The sequence below is a fragment of the Hibiscus syriacus genome, unplaced genomic scaffold (genome assembly GCF_006381635.1).
Source record: "Hibiscus syriacus cultivar Baekdansim isolate YM2019G1 unplaced genomic scaffold, ASM638163v2 tig00111402_pilon, whole genome shotgun sequence".
NCBI classification, from domain to species: domain Eukaryota; kingdom Viridiplantae; phylum Streptophyta; class Magnoliopsida; order Malvales; family Malvaceae; genus Hibiscus; species Hibiscus syriacus.
In genome coordinates, this window is record NW_024063082.1 from 9,018,088 (window position 1) to 9,037,958 (window position 19,871).

The 19,871-nt window shown below is 32.3% G+C and overlaps 1 pseudogene; it reads right to left on the reverse strand.

Moving 5' to 3' along the window:
- Positions 1-15: 15 nt before the first annotated feature.
- On the reverse strand, positions 16-2,709 carry LOC120161538 (annotated as a pseudogene).
- Between the last annotated feature and the right edge of the window lie 17,162 nt (positions 2,710-19,871).

Genomic DNA, 19,871 nt, shown 5'->3' on the forward strand with positions numbered 1-19,871 from the left:
GGGCAACAATGGTGGCAGGACAAAGTATACTATAAAGAACCAGAAGATTATTGGGGGAGAAAACACAGACAGAGATGACTGAAAGCACACTCTTTTAAAGGACTGGTTTCAAGGAGTTCACTGATTTTAATGTCGGTTCTGCGGCAACGAGAATAAGCCTGAGTAGCAGAGAAAAGAAGCCCTATAATGGCACCCAAAAAGGCAAGGATACTCCATGAGCTACTAAAATGGGTGTAATAGGCATAAGCCAGGGCAGCCGTCCATGGATTGTTGCAGCACTTATGAATGTCTTTTACCACATCAGAGTACCACTGCTGGTCAGGCACCAAATCCCTGCTCATTTTATTGAAAAGATCAGCCACCTCTTCGTCGCTGCCCAAGTAGTTGTGAAGCATTACCGTAACTCGCTGCTCCTTAACATCGTCCGCTGTATCGATGAGGGAGTTGAGGAAGCATAAGTAAGTGGTAATCCACATCAGAGTACCACTGCTGGTCAGGCACCAAATCCCTGCTCATTTTATTGAAAAGATCAGCCACATCTTCATCGCTGCCCAAGTAGTTGTGAAGCATTCCCGTAACTCACAGCTCCTTAACATCATCCGCTGTATTGATGAGGGAGTCGAGGAAGCATAAGTAAGTGGTAATCTCAAATTCGTTCCTGAAATCCCGGCACGTTTCTAAAGCCACCAAGTTCAGGAACTTGGAGACTGTCGAGTCATCCACCAAGAGGTGTGGCATCATCAGTTTTCCCAGAAACTTACAGTAGAAGTAAATGTTCTTGAGGTTGATCGTCTGGGTGGGCTTCACATGAATCCCTGATTCTCTAAGCTCCGTGATGCTATGAAAGGTTTTCCCGTGTCTTTGACTATCTGCACAATACAGAAGCATATTTCCGATCGTGCTACTCTCCCTCTTAACTTCGTCTCCTACCAGGTGCTCCGCCCGTAACCACTCCAGGAGGTGAGCATAATCTTCCCTATCTGGAACTTTTACTGTACTTCTCTTGTGCTCACCTGGTATGTTTGTTACAAGGTTCTGAGCTATGAAGCCTTTGAGAGACTTTTTCCACTTTTGGGGATCATTGGCTGACTCAATCAGTATCTGGAGGACTCCGTAATGAATTTGGTTTTCTAGCAAAAACAAATCAAGTTGCGCAAATACCAGAAGATCTGGTTTAGTATTCAACTTGTCAAATTCACCTTCCATTCAGCAGTTTACGGCATGCAACACCGCACAACCGTCTATGAAAAGCATCCATGCTAGCTTCTCGTAGTCATAGTCTTTAATGTCGTCCGGCTTAAAACACTTCCTCAAATCTTTTATCTCGGCCTTAATCTTACCGAACAGACTATCGTCAGTAGTTCTGTTCTCAAGGGCAAAGAAAGCGGCAAATTGAAGCTTCGAGACCTCTGCACTCTGGAACTTGGGGTCACCATGATGCAAGGGGCCGAGAGATACCAGCCTTGGCTCGAAACATTTCTTAAATTCCAGCGTCATGTTGAGTAGGACCGGTGGAACTCTTTGTATTAACGGTTTGGTTCTCTGAGATGACGAACCTCCTCCCTGGTTCTGAAAACCATCCATTGCTGACTTAAATTCCTGGCTCTTTTTCTTAATGAAATCCGATTTCTCAGCCTCGGGAATATTAATTGTATGATCCACCGGCTGGCCCTAGTTGCTCGTCATTTAGTATGTAGGGAAATTTGGAAATCTAATAGCAACAGTGCTTGCTGAAGGTGGCTGAAGGAACAAAGGATGAAAGGATCAATGAGAAAGGTGTGTAGGCTTATTTGTTTCTGGACATAGCTACAAGCTGCTGAATTAAAAGCTCTATAAAATAATAGCTTAATTTGGCTTCGAATTGATCCCATCATCTTTGCACTTTATTATGGTAACAAGTTTGGTATATAGATATATATTTAGTACATGTATGCTTTATACTTCCTGAAACAGTGACTGTTAAGACTTCATCCATGAAACTTGGAATAAATCTTTCTAATTACCATGATTTCTTTTTATCTGTACATCCTAATGTACCACTTTCTAGTCCCCTTTGTTGCTTGGGATGGAAGGTAATAATAACTACGTTCATTAACAAGGATGCAGTAAACGGTGATTTGGATGATGTTTGATCCTATATTGGAGTTTTATCATGTGTATGTTCGAATTTTTAAATTTCGTGTTGAATTAAAGTTGTATTCTATATAAGTTTCGTTCAGATTGATCGTGATTTAGGTTTGAATCGATGTATATATTTATACTGAATATAGTTGTAAATTATTGCTATGTATGTTTCTTGAAATGCTGTTATGTACTTTAGTTAACTAGAATGTCAAGTTTAGTATATTCGTACCTTTTTCTTACAACGATGTCTTGAGTTGAACATCCCCTTCTCTTACTGGTCGTATGATATTTGGGTTAGGTTAGATTTTAGGATAAATAGGCCTCTGGTGGCAGTTGAGTCAGTTTGGGATTGGGTGTAATGGTTAATGGGTTGACAGAAAGGGGTTTCAGTTAAGTATCTGGGCCCATTGATTTAATTTGAACCGGATAAATTAAAAAAGCTTAATAAAACTTACTTATCCAAAGGGTTGCCATTTGAAATGCTCCAAGTCCAAGCACACATTTAAGCAAATTTATACATATTTGTCTACACAAATAAAACTGAAACATATTAGATCATATCGTAACTATACTTACTTGATCCATTTTTTTTAAATATCTCGAATCATCAAATTACTTGAAAATCTTTGTTTTTTATTTTCGATTTCAAGTTTATTCAAACATTATTTTCTTAACAAAATTCACGTTCAAAGATACATCCTTGATGTAAACCCAAATTCAACATAAACACTAAATTGTCCTGAACTCCTACAGATGATTTAGGGTTTAGAAAATAATTTTACATCGATTAACCTTTAGAAAAATGACACCAAATGGAAGAATAAGACTTTAACTCTTGAAATCTCGTTTCGATTTGAATTTAAACCCTTAAATTCTATAATTCTAAATACATTTAGTTTAGGGTTTGATTATTGTAATTCGGAACAAGGAAGGAATGATATCTAAAGACGGGATCTTTTTAAATATGTAAATTAATTTGAGATTTTAACTATTAATTTAATTTAATCCTAAATACTGGTCAATCGTTCATTGACATTAATAATTGATGATCAGCATTGACTGACCATTATACAACATGGACCATATATTATATAAATTCAGTTTAGGGCTTTGATTCTTTTAATTCGGAATATGGAACAAAGAATACTAAATGATATCTGAAAATATAACCTTTTTAAACATATAATTAATTTGAAGTTTTGACTATTAATTTAATTTAATCTCAAATATTGATCAATCGTTAGTCGATATTAATAATGAGAAAATAACCTCAGTGACCGAAAATGCCTTATAATATACGATTTTAACCAATTTTTTTTTGGATTTGCGAAAATGACCAACAAATTCGCAACGCGATCTCAAATTCACATTGCGAACTCCTATTTCGCAACCCAGTTTCCAAATTCGCAACGCGAATTTGTAAATCGCAACACAGAAGTCAAATTCGCAACACTGAATTTCAAATTCGCAACTGAATTTCAAATTCGCAACTCGATTTTCGAATTCGCAACACGAATTTAATTTCGCAACAGGTTTTAGTTTCGCAACACAAATGTTTTGGGTATATAACTACGTAGCAGCAGCAACTCATAACCTAAATCCCTAAATCGCAACTCATTCTATCTCCATCTATCACTCTCTCCGGCGACATCTGTTCCTATATCCAACGTCATCCTTCCCCATCTCTATTTTTTTTTTACATAATTTTATTTCTATACAATTTTTCAATGATTTCTCTCCCAAATTATCAACTATCAACTTAATAAATGTATGTTTTTTCTCTAAGTTAGTGCTGATATCTAGTTTATAGCTCGTTTGTTTAGTAAATTAATTTACAATTTGTAGAATGAAATCATCTAATGTTGATCATGTTTGGATAGATTTGTGTTTTGGATGGTCATGGGAGAATGTTCATGGTGTTTTACAATATGTGCCTTTACCCATGAATCTTCAACTAAAATTGTCATTAAAAAAGTTAACTTATGAAACTTTAATGTTACGTGTTGCAAAGAAATTGAATTTAGAGCCTCTAAGTGTATTTAGGCTATCTTATCAGAAAAAAATGTAAAGTTTATTTGTTAACCGACAATGAAAATGTTAAACGATTCATTGCTTACATTAGTGTTTCGCAAGATGATGTTACATTGTATGTTGTTGAACCTAGAAGTAGTGAAGTTGGGTCAGTAGCGGGTAATAATCAACTCAGTTCTTCAACCCCAATTTATAGTGCTCACAATGTACAACATTGTTATCAACCTCAAAATTAATGGTTCCACCACAATTTCATCACCAAGAAAATTTTGTTTCACCACTTTTCCAATACCAAACACAATCTCAAAACCCACAACCTTTTCCTAATCCAAATCCCAATCAACTTTCAGCACCAAATTTTGGTTTTCGTATTGACCAGTTAGACGTTATGAGCCAACAGAAAAAATTGTGAGTACTAGTCAGTATTCGAAATTTGATCTTGGTCAATACCCGGATTGTGATCTTGGTCAATACTCGGATTTTGATGATGTTTCAGAAGAAGAAACAGACCCTGCGTGTAATGATTTTGATATTGGTCAATACCCGAATTTTGATGATGAAACAGTCGCTGCCGAGGAAGATGTTGTTGATGATAACGAGGAGGAAGTTACGATTGTGAATGAACATGTTGAACATCCATTCTGTAATTCATATAACCCTGAAGAAGAAAAAGAAGAAGTCCCCAAAGAAAAGAAAAAGAAGAAAATGTCACTGGAGTATAATTGGAATATGCCAGAATTACTTCAGATACCGGAAGAATAGTTGGTAAAGATAGCAGTTGATTGTTATACAAAAGTTATTTGTATCAAGAAAGATGATTGTTTTGATACAAAGGAAGACTTGAAGATAGCTTTGTATACGAAATGTGTGGAAGATGGCTATCAACTAAAAGTTAACAAATCAAGCAAAGATCGTTTCGAAACAAAGTGCATGATTGAAAAAAACTATACGTGGCGTATGATTGCAAAGAGGATAAAAGATTGCGAAATGTTTCAAGTTACTTTTATTGATAAACATACATGTTCAAGAACCCAAGTTTTTCCTCACCATAGACAGGCAAACAAAAAGGTGTTGGGTGGTTTTCTGGTTGAGTTAATGTTTATGAATGGCAGAGCGGGGACATGAAATAATGACTGACATGAATGCTCGGTTCAAGATTAGTATCTCATATTCTCAAGCTTGGAGAGCCAAATGTTATGCATTGGAATTGTTGAGGGGGTCTCCAGAAGCATCGTTTGCCCAACTGTCGGCTTATTGTCACAATTTAAAGCTGAAAAATCCTGGGTCGGTAACTCATATCAAAACAGATAGAGATGGACGCTTTGAGTTGCTGTTTATCGCCATTGGTGCTGCGATTAGTAAATTAATATAATTTTGTTGACTCATTTTTGTTAGTTACATGCATTTCACATTTAAATGATTATATTTCTTGTATATATATTATTTTGTAGATTCGTTCGTTTATTACTTGCATGCGCCTAGTTATTATAGTTGACGGAGCACATTTGAAAGGTCGATACCTTGGAGTAAACTTATTAGCAGTAGCCATGGATGCTAACAATGGGATACTGCCAATAGCTTACGGGGTTGGCAAATCTGAAACCTCTGATTCATGGACATGGTTTATGGGGCATCTTAGGGATTGCATTGGTCCTATTAGCAATCTGACAATCATATCCGATAGGGCAAACTCAATTGACAACGCTGTTAGAAGGTGTTTTCCAGATGCTTTTCATGGACTTTGTGGTGTTCATTTGTAAGTGAAAAGACGTCGACATAATAGTCCATAGAGTATTTCTTATTTTCCTCAATTTCCTTATTATTAGAAGACGTGACACCCATGCATCAATATGTTGTTTTATAAAAAAATACATATATTAGTGAATTTATTAATAATTAAAAAAACAATTAATCAAAATGCAATATAAGAAGAATATAAGACTTACCACCCCTTCGAGATAGCCATTATCTTCAACCCCTAATAAAATACCCCACCAAGACCGATCAAAAAACAAATGTATAACATCGTTGAGTTTGCATAGGTCAGAATAACACCCATTGCTCCGCTCATGTAGATAAAAATCAACTGCGGTCTTAGCCCAAAGGGTATTATCCGTAATTGTGTCCGGTAATGTTTCCCTCTCCTGCTGAGGAATGGTACTAGTCGGTAACACGTACGAAAGCCAACTCGCATCCATCATATCAGGCACGAAAGGGGGTTTATCAATATGTCGACATATGACGCCATGTGAATCGGGCTCTTGAACGGCGGGCGGGACCTCTTGAACGATGATAGGGGCCTCTTGAACGGTGGGAGGGGCCTCTTCAATGATGAGAGGGGGCCTCTTGAACAATATGAGGCGCCTTTTGAACGATGATAGGTGTATCAGGCTTCTTACGGAGTCTTGGCACTAGTGGGGTGAACGGAGACGTAATGACACGTGCACGATGTCTGATGCGTGAACCCCGTCGTGCAAGAAAAAACCCGACGTAAAACATATACCTTATCGGGCCGCTGAAAATAAATTAATACATAAATCAGTAAACAAATAAATAATACCGAAAAAAGGTTATTTGTATTTTTAGTATAGTATTAAACAAATTTACCTTATTGCGTAGAGTATGAACCTCATTCTGTAACGATAAAACAATCTCGCGTAGAGCGACAACCTCATCACGTAAAGTAGATACCTCACCACGTAGCGCACCATTGTCATCGCGTAAAAAATCCACCTCCCCACGTAAAGACCGAACCTCATCACCCCATGCACCATTGTCTTCACATAAAGTAAAGACCTCATGATGCAAAGCATCAACCTCATCACGCAAAGCACCGACCTTATCACGTAACTCCCCTAACTCATCCCGTGGAGGTGGAGAACAGGGAGATAAATGTCGTGGCCTCTTTGTCGGTCGCCTATCATGAGGTGATGGTGGAGAAGAGGCTCGATGATGTGATGGAATAGGTGATGGTGGAGGTGGAGAAGAGGCTCGATCAGGTGATGGCTCCGGGTGTTGAGTTGTCGAATCGGCCCGATCAGGTGATGGCTCTCGAAGTGGGGGGTGCTCATCATCCGTCCCATAAAAAAAATTGCTTACTAGCTTGCGACCAATCAGTGGCAAGCTCAGCCTCTGTGGGTGTCAGCCTCTGTAATGGATAGTTGACATCCTAACAATATAAAAACTCAAACAAAGTTAAACGTGTACTAGTAATAACTTGTTTATATATGGTATTATTTGTGTGTTAACTTACATCATTCATCGTCGTATATGGGAGTAACTCTTCCCAATCCAACATGCAGATCCTCTTCCAGGTAATAACCCTAGGAATATCATTTGATTTTTTTATCGCATATGTCCGCATGCTGGGGAAAGCCTCAAATATCCAAATCTACGAACAATAATATAATACACAAACATTAGTAATTGTTAAATAATTAATTATAAATTTGGAAACATTATATAGAAATTCTTACCTTGAAGGCCCAAGTAAAGCTTGAGTAAAGCCTGTCAAAGTGTATTTAGAACCATCGCCCCGCAAACATTTTCGGTCCTCAAAGGCAGACGAAAACTTCTTCCAGGTAGCTTTCTATAGATATGAACCCCACATAAACAGGTTCCATGCATTTTGGTCCTCTACCAATAATATTAGGTCCCCAGAGATAGATTGTCTGCCCTCTTTGCCTAAAAAGCTGGCATGCAAAAGTAATAAATGACATACTCGGATAACATCAATGTCATCCATCCGAGTAAAACCATCTTTAACAAATAATCTCTTCAAGTCGTCGACGTGTAAACTTGGCTTAGACTTTGCCAGCTCAGGAAAAACCCGAGATAACCATGATGGGCGGGAGATATGACTAGTGTACCGGGTTACATCATCGTGTCCGAAGCGTAGACCAGTGATTAAGCAAAACTCCTCCCGCCCAAAACAAGTATACACCGGAGGAAAATGAAATCATATCTCTTCATCACCACGTTGTATCCTCTCAAGTAGATCGTTAGTCATGGTCTGAAGAAGCAAATGTGTCAACATAGCATCTCCACCCGGATGTTGTATTTTCAACCATGGCCCGAAGCAAGTATCCTCAAACAATTTTCTTTGTAGAGGTGTAAGCGTCGACACAATTTTAGTGGCTATGTTTAATTTATTCCTTAAGGTCAATGCAGCCAAAAAAATTCTACAAAAACAATAAACATACAAAGTTAGATATACCAAAAACTACAAATTATACACTACAAATAGACATGATATTAAATAGTGAAAACAAAGCCAAATATGTTTCAAACTAGCACGGTATTCACCCAAGTCATTATTTCATCATAGTTCACAAAACATCATATAACATTCCAGAAGTAAGCACTTATATAAACATTTAAAAGGACAACATATAGGTTTAGTGCAGGTTCAAGGACAACATAAAGAGTAGTAGTTTATTTTTGAAACTTAAATTCGCAACACTGTGAAGTTAGTATTTGTCTTTGTTTTTTGGTTGAAGTAATGCAATTCATTCAAGTTTCAATTTGCAGAATAAGAGTAGTTTCTGAAACTTAAAATCACAACGCGGAAATGAAAATCGTAACGCGAAAATAAAAATCGATCGCGTTACGATTTTCATTTTCGTGTTGCGAATTTAAATTTCAAAAACTATTCTTCTGCAAATTGAAACTTGAATGAATTGTATTTCTTCAACAAAAATACAAAACAAAGATAAATACTAACTTCACATGGCAGTATTGGCAGCAACCGAATGAATTTACTAAGCAATCTAAGTGAAATGGTTATAGATTATATATTAAAATTACCAGTAAATTTATCATCAATATCAGAAAAATCTAATAATAATACAACAATTTCAAAATAAAAATAAGATATTAAACTAACCATCGGTGGTTGATTTTCCATTTATGATCGTGAATGGTTGTGAGGGTTGTTCTGAGAGATGGAGATAGACGAATTTCGCCGGAGATGGGGACGGATATCGCCATAGAGAGTGAGAGATGGAGATGAGACTGAGTTGAAATTTAGGGTTTTAGGTTATGATTTGCGATAATAATGTTTACATTTGTGTTTCTCAATTAATATTGTGTTTTGAATTCGAAAATAAAATTCGCGTTGCGAATTTGACTTCTGTGTTGCGAATTTGACTTCTGTGTTGCGATTTACAAATTTGTGTTGCATTTACAAATTCGCGTTGTGATTTACAAATTCGCGTTACGAATTTGGAAACTAGATTGCGAAATAGGAGTTCGCGTTGCGAATTTGTTGGTCATTTTCGTAAATTCAAAAAAAAATTGATTAAAATCGTATATTATAAGACATTTTCGGTTACTATGTTATTTTCTCTATTAATAATTGATGATTAGCATGGACTGAACATTATATAACATTGATCATGTACCCATATCTCCAATGGATACCAAAGTATAAAAGTTCCGAACGGATATCCCGAAATTCTAAGGGGGGCTAGAGTTTTTAAATTGAAAATTTTCTAACGAAATATCAAAATTATGGGCTTGATTGATTTTTTTAGCCTAATTTAAGGGCATAAATAATTTAGTCGAAAGTTGGATAGTATACTTAATTTTAATTGAATGTTCTAGGATCTATTTAATTTAAAAATAAAAATTTATTAAAATAAATAAAAATATTAAAATTTATAAAATAATAAACAATAAATTATTTAAAGAACAAAGTTTAAAAACATTTATAAATAATTTCATTGAAAATATCTTTAATTGTATTTCTAGTACCATTCTTGAAACATATTTTCAATGAAATCAAACTTGCATTATAGTAATAATATTTAAAAATATAAAAATTATTAAAGAAAATTATTTATATTGTAATTATATAATTATTAAAAATAAAAATAAAGAATATTTATATTTATAAAATATTCAGACTTTCACTAGAAAAGTCTTCGACTGTCTCGTCAGCATGAGTCTACTATTATTCCTTAAACATATATTTAATAGAATTAACATTGTGTTAGAGTAACAATAAAACTCAAATGCTCTTTCGTTTTGCTATCGCAAATTAATACTCATTTATATTATTTTTACCTCATTAATCTTATTTAATAATGGAGCAAATTAAAACTCATAAAATGATCTCAGTGGTAAAAAAAATAATATTCTCCTTAAAGATTTTGAGTTCAAGTACGAGTGTATTATCAATTGATTAAGAAATTTATAAATAAATATTACCTTATAATCACTTCATACTATTAGAAAAATAAATAAAATCAAGTCATTTTATATTGTTGTATCAATTATATCATAAATTAAGATACAAATAAGAGTCATTAATACTAATTTAGTGTAAACTCTATCCCATCATTTTTTAACATGGACTAGACCCATAAACATACGAAAATTAACGGACCAAGTACTCCACTTAAACTTTTTTAGAAAGAAAATATCTGATAATTTTTATCAAATAATCAAATCAATGAATTCAATATGTCAAATCAAATATTTTTTATTAATAATTAATCAATATAGTGAAATGAGATAATAAATCTCTTAAACAAAATCAAGAGTTCAAATCTCGTATTTACATAGCAAACAAATTGAATAGGAAGAGTTATCTATAATGAATCTATAAAAAATCTAATTTAAAATAGTGTATCATTATATAGAATTTTGATAGATAAAAAACCAATTACATTCTTATTCATAGAATCATAGCCCATTGATGATTAGACTGGTTGTAATTAGGGATGAGCATGGGTCGGTTTAGGTTAGGTTTCAACAAACTCGATCAGGTTCGAAAATTTATATCCTTCATCTAATTTGATCCGACCAAAAAAATATATATCATCCACCTGATCCAAATTGACCTAACTTTTCGAGATAAATTTCGAACCCGATCCTACCTGACCCGAAATAATAATAAAATATTATGTTTATTCAATAAAAATAATGATTTAATTAAAAATAATAATATATAGAGTAGTATTGTTTTAATTATTCATAACTATATAAAGTAAAATTATATTTTTTAGTGGGGTCTGGTATGGTATTTTCACTCTAAACTCAAACTCGACCCGATCCGAACTTTACCTTTAAAAAATCAGACCCGACCCGATCTCAATTTTTTTATTTAAAAAATATGACCATATCAGGTCAGATCGGGTCGGAATACTTCGAGTTTGGGTCCCATACCCCAACCTAGTTGTAATATTATATGTGAGAAAATACCAATAAATAAATGCTACAGTAAGTGGTATCAAATTTCAGTTAATTGAACTGAGACACAAAAACGGAGTGGGGTACGCCCACTTGTAATGACTATGGGCAGTTCTGACTTCTGACATATAAATCCAACTTTTCAATTGTTTAAACATTTTTATTCTTAACTATTAGTTTCTCATTATCTCTATATTTTACTTAAATTTTCACTTTGATTTTACATAATTTTCAAATTATCTTTCTTATTATCATTTTATTCTTAGTTAATTATATAACATCATTCTATTTTATTAGTTATTTCATAATATTTTTCTTAAAAGAAATATCATTTGATTTAATCAAATGTTTTATGTATTATAAAAAATTCGTAAAATTATAAAAATATAAAATTACTCTATAATTTTCAGAACTTATATTTTGAAATTTATATATTTCAAAATTGTATTTAATTTATTTTAAAAAAATAAATCGTTAAAATTGTAAAAGAATAATAAAAAATGAAAAAAAACTTTATAAAATTTATTTTATTTATATTTTTATATCTTTCGATTCTTTTAAAAAATTAAATATATTTTTTAATTTTTTATCACAAGTGACCATCTCTAATAACATCATGTGATCTTTTAACAAAAAATATTACTAAAATGACCAATAAATAATAATACAGGAATAACTGAGGAAATATACAAAAACAAAATATAAATTAAATTATTATACAAAGATAACAAGATATTAGACATATTTTTAATAAGGAAAACTGTAAAATTTATTTGATGATTAATACAGAATTATTATAAGTTAAAAGTTTAATATAAATGTTTTATCATTTCACTTATGATACATTTTAAAAAAAATTATACTTAATTATGCTTAAAGTTATAAGTCTTTTTACTATAATTTTAGATTTTTTTTATTTTTTAATAAGATTAACCACTTCTATTTAACTTAAAACAAATTTATATTTTTTATATATATCGGACAATTAATCATACAACTATATTAATTTTTAAAAATTTAATAAATATATTTATTTATAGTTTTTTAATACTAAGTACAAGTTTATAGATTTATATTGTATTTAGTTTTCAACTCACATTTCAATTCTTTAAACGCCAAGGAATTTGAAAAAGATGAGATGCTGTGAATGATGAGAAGGCAGGATTTGATTGCGGAAATCTAGTGCCATTGACCGAGTCGTGGATCTTAGGTTTATCGGAGCATGAGATGGATCATGATGGCTTTAGCAGCGGTACTGCTGTTGCTGCCGCTGCTTCTGCCGTCTCTGCCACCTCCGCCGTCGATGCTTCTTTTCGTTCCGCTCCTGATAATGATTCTTCTCCTTTTCTTGGCCTTGTCTCCGTCTCAAGGCCCCACCGTCTTCGTTGGTGCAGTTTGAACGTTGCGGGGGAAGCAAAAACGAAAGAATAAAATCCAAAATCCGCCGGTGACTGATCAGATGTAAGGTTCTCTCCTTTTTGTATGTACTTTCTTCAAGGATGTAAGTTTAATTCATTTTTCTTGTTGAATCTTTGACGGAGCAAGTTTGGATTCTTCTTCCTAATTGTCACTTAGATTTTTCATCTTTTTCCCTCATATTTTCTTTTCTTTCTTAAACAAAGATAGGCCTTCACTCGCACACTAACATTTCCAGTTTCAATATTTGATTGGAGAGAAAGAATAACGAAAGAAAGCAAATTTGATGCCATAGGTAATCATGCGATGCCACGTATTAGTAGTCGAGGGTATACAACTATAGATATAGCCATATAGGTGTTTATTGTTAACGATTGTTAAGCAGGTATCGTTACAAGTTTCACTATGATATTTAGGTCCCTTACACAATTCTTCATCTAGATCTTTTTCTTTCTCCCTTTAAACTTTTATCTTATGTAGTATGATAAGAGATTTAAATTGTAATGGCCGTCGTGTTTTCGATTGAATTGTATTTATCGTGATTACGGACATAGAAAATGCTATTACGGTAATTGTGAGTATCATAATCATATAATAACAGTTTCGAACAACACCACTACCATTATATAACGTATTTAAAAAACGGGCTGCTATTTAAATCTATGACGTAGATCTAGTCTGTCCCTCTATTAGGTGCATTCTTCGATTTGTGTTCTAAGTGACCCATCTGTAAATGTGTTTTTCTCACCATATCCTCTTTAGTCAAATCTATTCTTCTTTTTTTCAGCCCAAATTCTGCCCCCACATAACAAAGCAAGTTCAATAGTTATTCTATATAATTTATTGTTTAAACTCGAAGGTATAGTAAGATGACAAAACTTTATTTGTGTAACATCCTAACTAAAATTTGGTAAGTTTGATGGACATGCAAGTGTGACATTGAAATCGTCAAAGTGATTCATAAATAAAACTTTTAAATTTTTTGCTTTAAACGAAGTAATTTGAAAATTGAATAAGTTCAAACTAAAGCATAGAAATTTAAAATGCAGTTATTACAAAACCTGGAGTTCTAATATCGAATACTGTAATAATCGGCAAAATACATATAAAAAGATTTATAAACTAAAATTACATGGTAAGAATCCTACGAATACAAATGTATATTAAAATTATATAAATATAGTACCTTGGGATATCTACTATTAGAACTTCTTGATGATGTCGTTCCTCAAACTTAAATCAAAATTCAATAACATGTACACAGAATATAATTATGAACATTGAACTTACAAAGTTCAACTGTACACATATAATAGTCTACTTTACTTCATAAATCTCATGAACATATAATCACAATATAAGTAAAAAACAATTGGAGTATATACCTATAATACACGTATCTTAATTATCATTTATCATATTTATACACATGATATAATCCCTTCATAATTGTTATCGCCAATATGTATAACTTACTTGCTATCCAAGTAAACCTTAATATAACAGTGCATATAAATAATAATTAAATATCAAGTATCTGGATAGTCCTTCGTCACTAAAATTAAAAATATAATATTGAGTGTTCAAAAAACTAACTAACCCACAACACTAGGTCGACATGCAGTTAAATTAGTGCCTGTAAATCTAAATAGTAATAGCATAGTGATTATGGTCATTCATCATAACATCACACAATGGCAAGTTTATAGTCAATGCAAGCTCATTACAAACTTAATAACAAATAGAATATTTGTATTCACATTTATGTAACTCTAAACGTATTTTAATTATTCTAAGTCTTAGGATCTCATAGTAGATCGGTAGTCATTACATAAGAACATGAATGTAAAGCAGTCAAACTAGGCCTTAAAAAACGGAGAGTATTGATACTCTCATTAAGTATCCATACTTTAATATGGATATTGATACTCATAAAAAAGTAATCGATATTAAAATGACACATTGAATATGTTAAAAACTTAGAATTAAAAACAAGTTATAAATTAATTCAAAAAAATTATAAATTACATGTGATAATGGTTTATGCCTAAATTTTTAATTGTATGTGTATTCTTGCTGATGGTGTAAAGATTGATTATTCTTGAACATAAAATATCTTTTAAGTAAATCTTGAATCAAGCATAAAATTTTACAATAAGTTAAAAAAAAATTGGGGTGAATAGAAGATAATATTTGTTTAAAGACTCTTAACACTTTGATAATAAACGCTCATTACTCCTGCATACGTGGTACTCGAATCCGAGTCCTCAAGAGATAACAATAAATTTCTTAACCAATGAGATCACTTGATTTGTGCAAACTTTATAATGGCTTTGATATCCATTATCCCACCAAAACCAGGTGTACAACGCGGGTCAGGTCGAATTAATCAAAACGAAGCTTTGAAGTCGGGAGGGTAAACAAAAAAAAAATTGAAAAGACTCTTAAAATTTAATGATTACCAATATAATTTACTCTTAATTATGTAATAAAGTCTTTCAAAAATTATTTTTATCTATCTTAGTGGTTATGATATAATTTAGTTAATATTTTCCGGTAGGCTTGAATATCCTTATTTCCTTGAGAGGAAAAAAGTTCCAAAATAAATGAATAGAAGGAATATCTCTAACGCAGCCTGGAGCCATCATTGTCCTTCTCAAAATCCACATTTGATTGCCTTCATTTTCAAACAATGAGCGCTTTAATAAATCTGAAGGCGGTCGCCCATGTACCCATGATTTGGTGCATGTACTTGACATTCCCTTGTTCTTTGGACTTTTTTAATGGTACATTGAATATTAGGATTTAATCCCTAACCCTAATTATGTATAATTTGCATTCTAGGCAGTTGAATACAATAAAATTTATAGATATACTTTCATTTATCATGAGTCAACAAATTTAATCATTAAGAAAATTATTGTTATCTTTTAAAATTTCGGATTTAAACACTGAGTATATAAGAGTACAAGCGTTCATTATTATTTATTGAATAATTCCTATCTAAGAGGAGGATAAAGGAAATTTTCCTCCTAATGACTATTGAAAAATGAGAAAATGTGAATTGAAAACTTTTAACAACTTGTTATATATATTGTTGACTTCTATTTTTAATTATACATGTAATATATTGATTTTTCAATATATACTTTTATATGTTATTATGCATGTAATAATCTAAAAGTAGATTGATAACCAAATGAATATAAAATTAGCAAGTAACTAACTTGTGCAATGTACGGACATTTAAACTATTCATTCATACAATACAATAATTAATGAGTTGGTTAATTAATTTTATCATTTAATTATCGTTAAAAATATAGCTGATATATTTTTAAAAATATGATTAAACATAATTTAAATGGAAATAATATATACCTGTATGACATAATTATTTCTTTAAAAAAATTAAAATAGATAACGGACAATATTTAATATTTGACATTAAAAATCCAGTATTCTACTGATTGTTTGCAGTTTCGTCCGTATCCGATTCAGATTTTATCAACTTTAATATAAAGAAATAATGAACAAGAACAAAAATCATCATAAAATTTAGAAAGTGCCCGAAGCAATATTCTAATTGCACCCCCACACATCTTCAACCTAAAGCCCTTATTTTAAATTAATATTTAAACTTTTAAATATTTTAATTTAATTCTTAAATTATGATTTTAATATAAATTAATCTTTAAACTTTTAAACGTTTTAATTTCATCTCAAATTATTAGTATATGTTAGTTGAATTCCATATTAATAGAACTATTATAAAAATTATTAACTTTTATGTAAATAATAATGTATATCATGTAGTAATATAATTCGACATAAATAATAATTAATATTACATTTAAATAAAATATTTACTTAATTTTGAAACATAGAAATAATTAATAAAAATTGAGAAAACAAAAGTAAAAGTCAAAGAATATTTTGATTTTATTTTAAATAACAATTTTGAGGTGCGTTAAAATAAATTTAATTAATGTTTATATCACATTATATTATTATATTATATACCTCAATACTTTTTTTTAACAACTATACATCAACGCTCACGTGATAATAAATAATGTCTTACCATTTTATTGACATATAACGTAATTAATATATATATATATAGCTAATTTGGAAATAGAATTGAAATGCTTAAATTTTTCACCAATATAGAGTTACCTATTGTTGATAGAAATCAAATTGATAGTAGAAACCAACAAACATAACTAGCAATGCAGTGTCAAATTTCAACGTTAAATAGTTGCTGTTCTTTTGTCCCTTTAAATTGGTTCATTAAATCAAACTTTGAAACAATGTGATTAACATATTTACACGTGATACTTTGAAAAAGAAAATCATTCTACACGTGGAAGATAAACTTGTTGAATTTCATTTTTTTGAAAGATTATTGAATTTCATAAATAAAATAAATCGAGACATTTAAAAAAAAATTACTGCTAAAGCGTAGAATATTTATTTCTAATCTTTATATTATTTAATTTAAATAAGATTATGTGAACCCAGACATATTAACCTTTTAGTCAAAAATGTGCAGTGATGGTGGTGACCTTTAACAACTCAAAATGTAACACTGAACCCAGCAAGAATTGGTTGCTATTTTGAAAGAGAGGATCGGCCTTGTCTAACACTTGACTTTCATGGTCTTCTCCCTTTTTCTTTTTTGGAAACTCTTCATCGTTATCATCATCATTTCGTCATACAATTAATTCCCTGTATAAATGCACGAAATTTAACCTATATTGCTTGCTCAGATATTAGCAATGAAGAAGAGGATTTAGATCGTATAGGATCATATATCCATATATAACGTGAAGATCCAGAGCGGTGAAGCATTTGATGTTGATCAAGAGATCGTTCATTTTCATGGTTGTATTAACGACGTTGATCTTAGTTTTCCCGTTGGTGATGCCGGAATTGCCGCCGCCGCCATTGATATTTCTCTGGGTTCCTGTATTGTTAATGTCCATTCTCCTTTTCTTAGCTTTATCTCCGGCAGAGTCTCCGAATATCGGCATGTCTTCCGTTTCAGGTAAAGCAAATACCTTTCTTTCTCTTCTTCTTTTTTCTCTTAGCATGGCAAGAATTGGTGGACATGATCAATTTGCAGAACTGAATAAATATCATCTGTGTTTTTATTTCCACTCGGTTCTAATTCCCGGTCGATTTTCCTTTGTGAAGAAAAAATATAAGAAAAATACAGAAGGTTTATTATAATGTTTAAACATAATCATCATGTTGTGCATTGGGTACTATTTTAGTCCATTTGTGATTTAACGGTGGAGTGACCAAAACATGAGCAATGTTAAAGTTAAGTGATCAAAATGAACTTCTTAAAAGTTTAATGCCCAAAAATGTGATTGATATTAAAGTTGAGTGATGAAATTCGTAGTTTATCTTTGTGATGGTTGGGACAATGCCTTAAAACATATAAAAGCTCGTACCCCTCTACCAGTAACTTCATGGAAGACTCGTGTAAAGCTGAAACAACCTAAGCAGCTATCTTCTGCAAAAGCTTTGAATATAAACCGCTTAGAATATTGCTTAGGAACCACAGCTGATATTAAAGCAGGATGGTAATGGATTGATTTATATGGCTGAATGGTACTGTTATGAAAAAATAAAAAACATGTTTTGCAGTAAATAGACTTAGTGGTGTGAAACACTTTGTTCAAAGAAATTCTTTTATGCTTCCTGGATATAACAAAGTCTTAAAACATCCTGAAATAGAATAATAAAAATGGTTAAAGCAAAGTTCATTTTATTAGATCTTAACTTGTGGTGTTCTTATACAACAAAATTCCCACGAAATGCTATGTGTTCCCTTTTCAATAATAATCCTCTCGCAATATTTGAGCCAGACCAGCTTGCACCACTCGCGCTCACTAGTTTCCAGTCTAGTGCACTCCCAAGCTTCAAAGATTCTAAAACCTCCATTCTTAAATGATATCAGTTCCGTATTTTTCACTGATCCATCACCTGGCAGCACGGTACCCCTTTTTAGAATAAATTCTCGATAGAAAATAAAAATGATATATCTAAAATACATGAGAATTTGAAAATTTTAAGAGGATCGATATATTTTTCATTACACTAAATCATAGAGTAGAGATATTGCTTATCCACAAACTTCCTAATAATTTCATGTACTAACTTCTCGTTGTTGCTTAATTATCCACAAGCTTTTCGTCGACGGAGGAGCACATTCTTCTCCATTCGAGATCAAAACCCGAGATTGGACCATGATTGTTGGGGAGAACAGCCCCCATCGATCAGATGGGAGATAACCGCAAAAAACAAAGGAAACAGGAGACAGTGCCAATAAAAGGAAAGAAAACCTGTGGAGAAGAAAAAGGGGAGACAAAAAGGAAGGTGATGGGTCAATGGTAGATGATCAGCATAAAATTGATGTCGCCACATGCCCACAATGACGGGGAAAAAAGAAGAAAAATTTAGCAATGGCTCATTCTTCTCCACTCATTTCATTTTTCATGTCATGGGAAATGAAATTGCATTATGCATTTCATTACTACTTGTACTTTCTCATTGAACTTATAAATAGAATATGTTGTATTATATTTATTTATATTGTAATTTAAAGAAACTAAATAGGGAAAAAAAGAATGATCAACTCGTACTTTTTATATATAAAAATAATAGAATTACAACCTAACAAGTCGGGAGCTACCCAACCACTTTATATCATTATCAAGTAACTTAAGAATCGGCCTTGGAGGGTTGGTAAAGCTAGTGCAATCAACAACATAACTTGCAGCTAACGTTGCCATTCGATCAGCCACAACATTCCCTTCTCGGTTGGCATGTTGTACTCGTTCATTTCGCAGCTTTTGTGGTAGCATCTTCAAAGAGCGCATAACACCCTAACTACTGTGCTCCAAGACTATGTTTCTAAGAACACGTACTACCGCAAGATTACCAAGCTCCAAAATTACATTACGGGCATCTATATTGCGGGCTTTACACTCACCGTCCACAAATCTGCTTCAAAAAATAAACAGCAACCAATCATACGTCCATAGCACCAATCACCATTAGAGTCACGAAGAACTCCCTGACATAAGCTACTC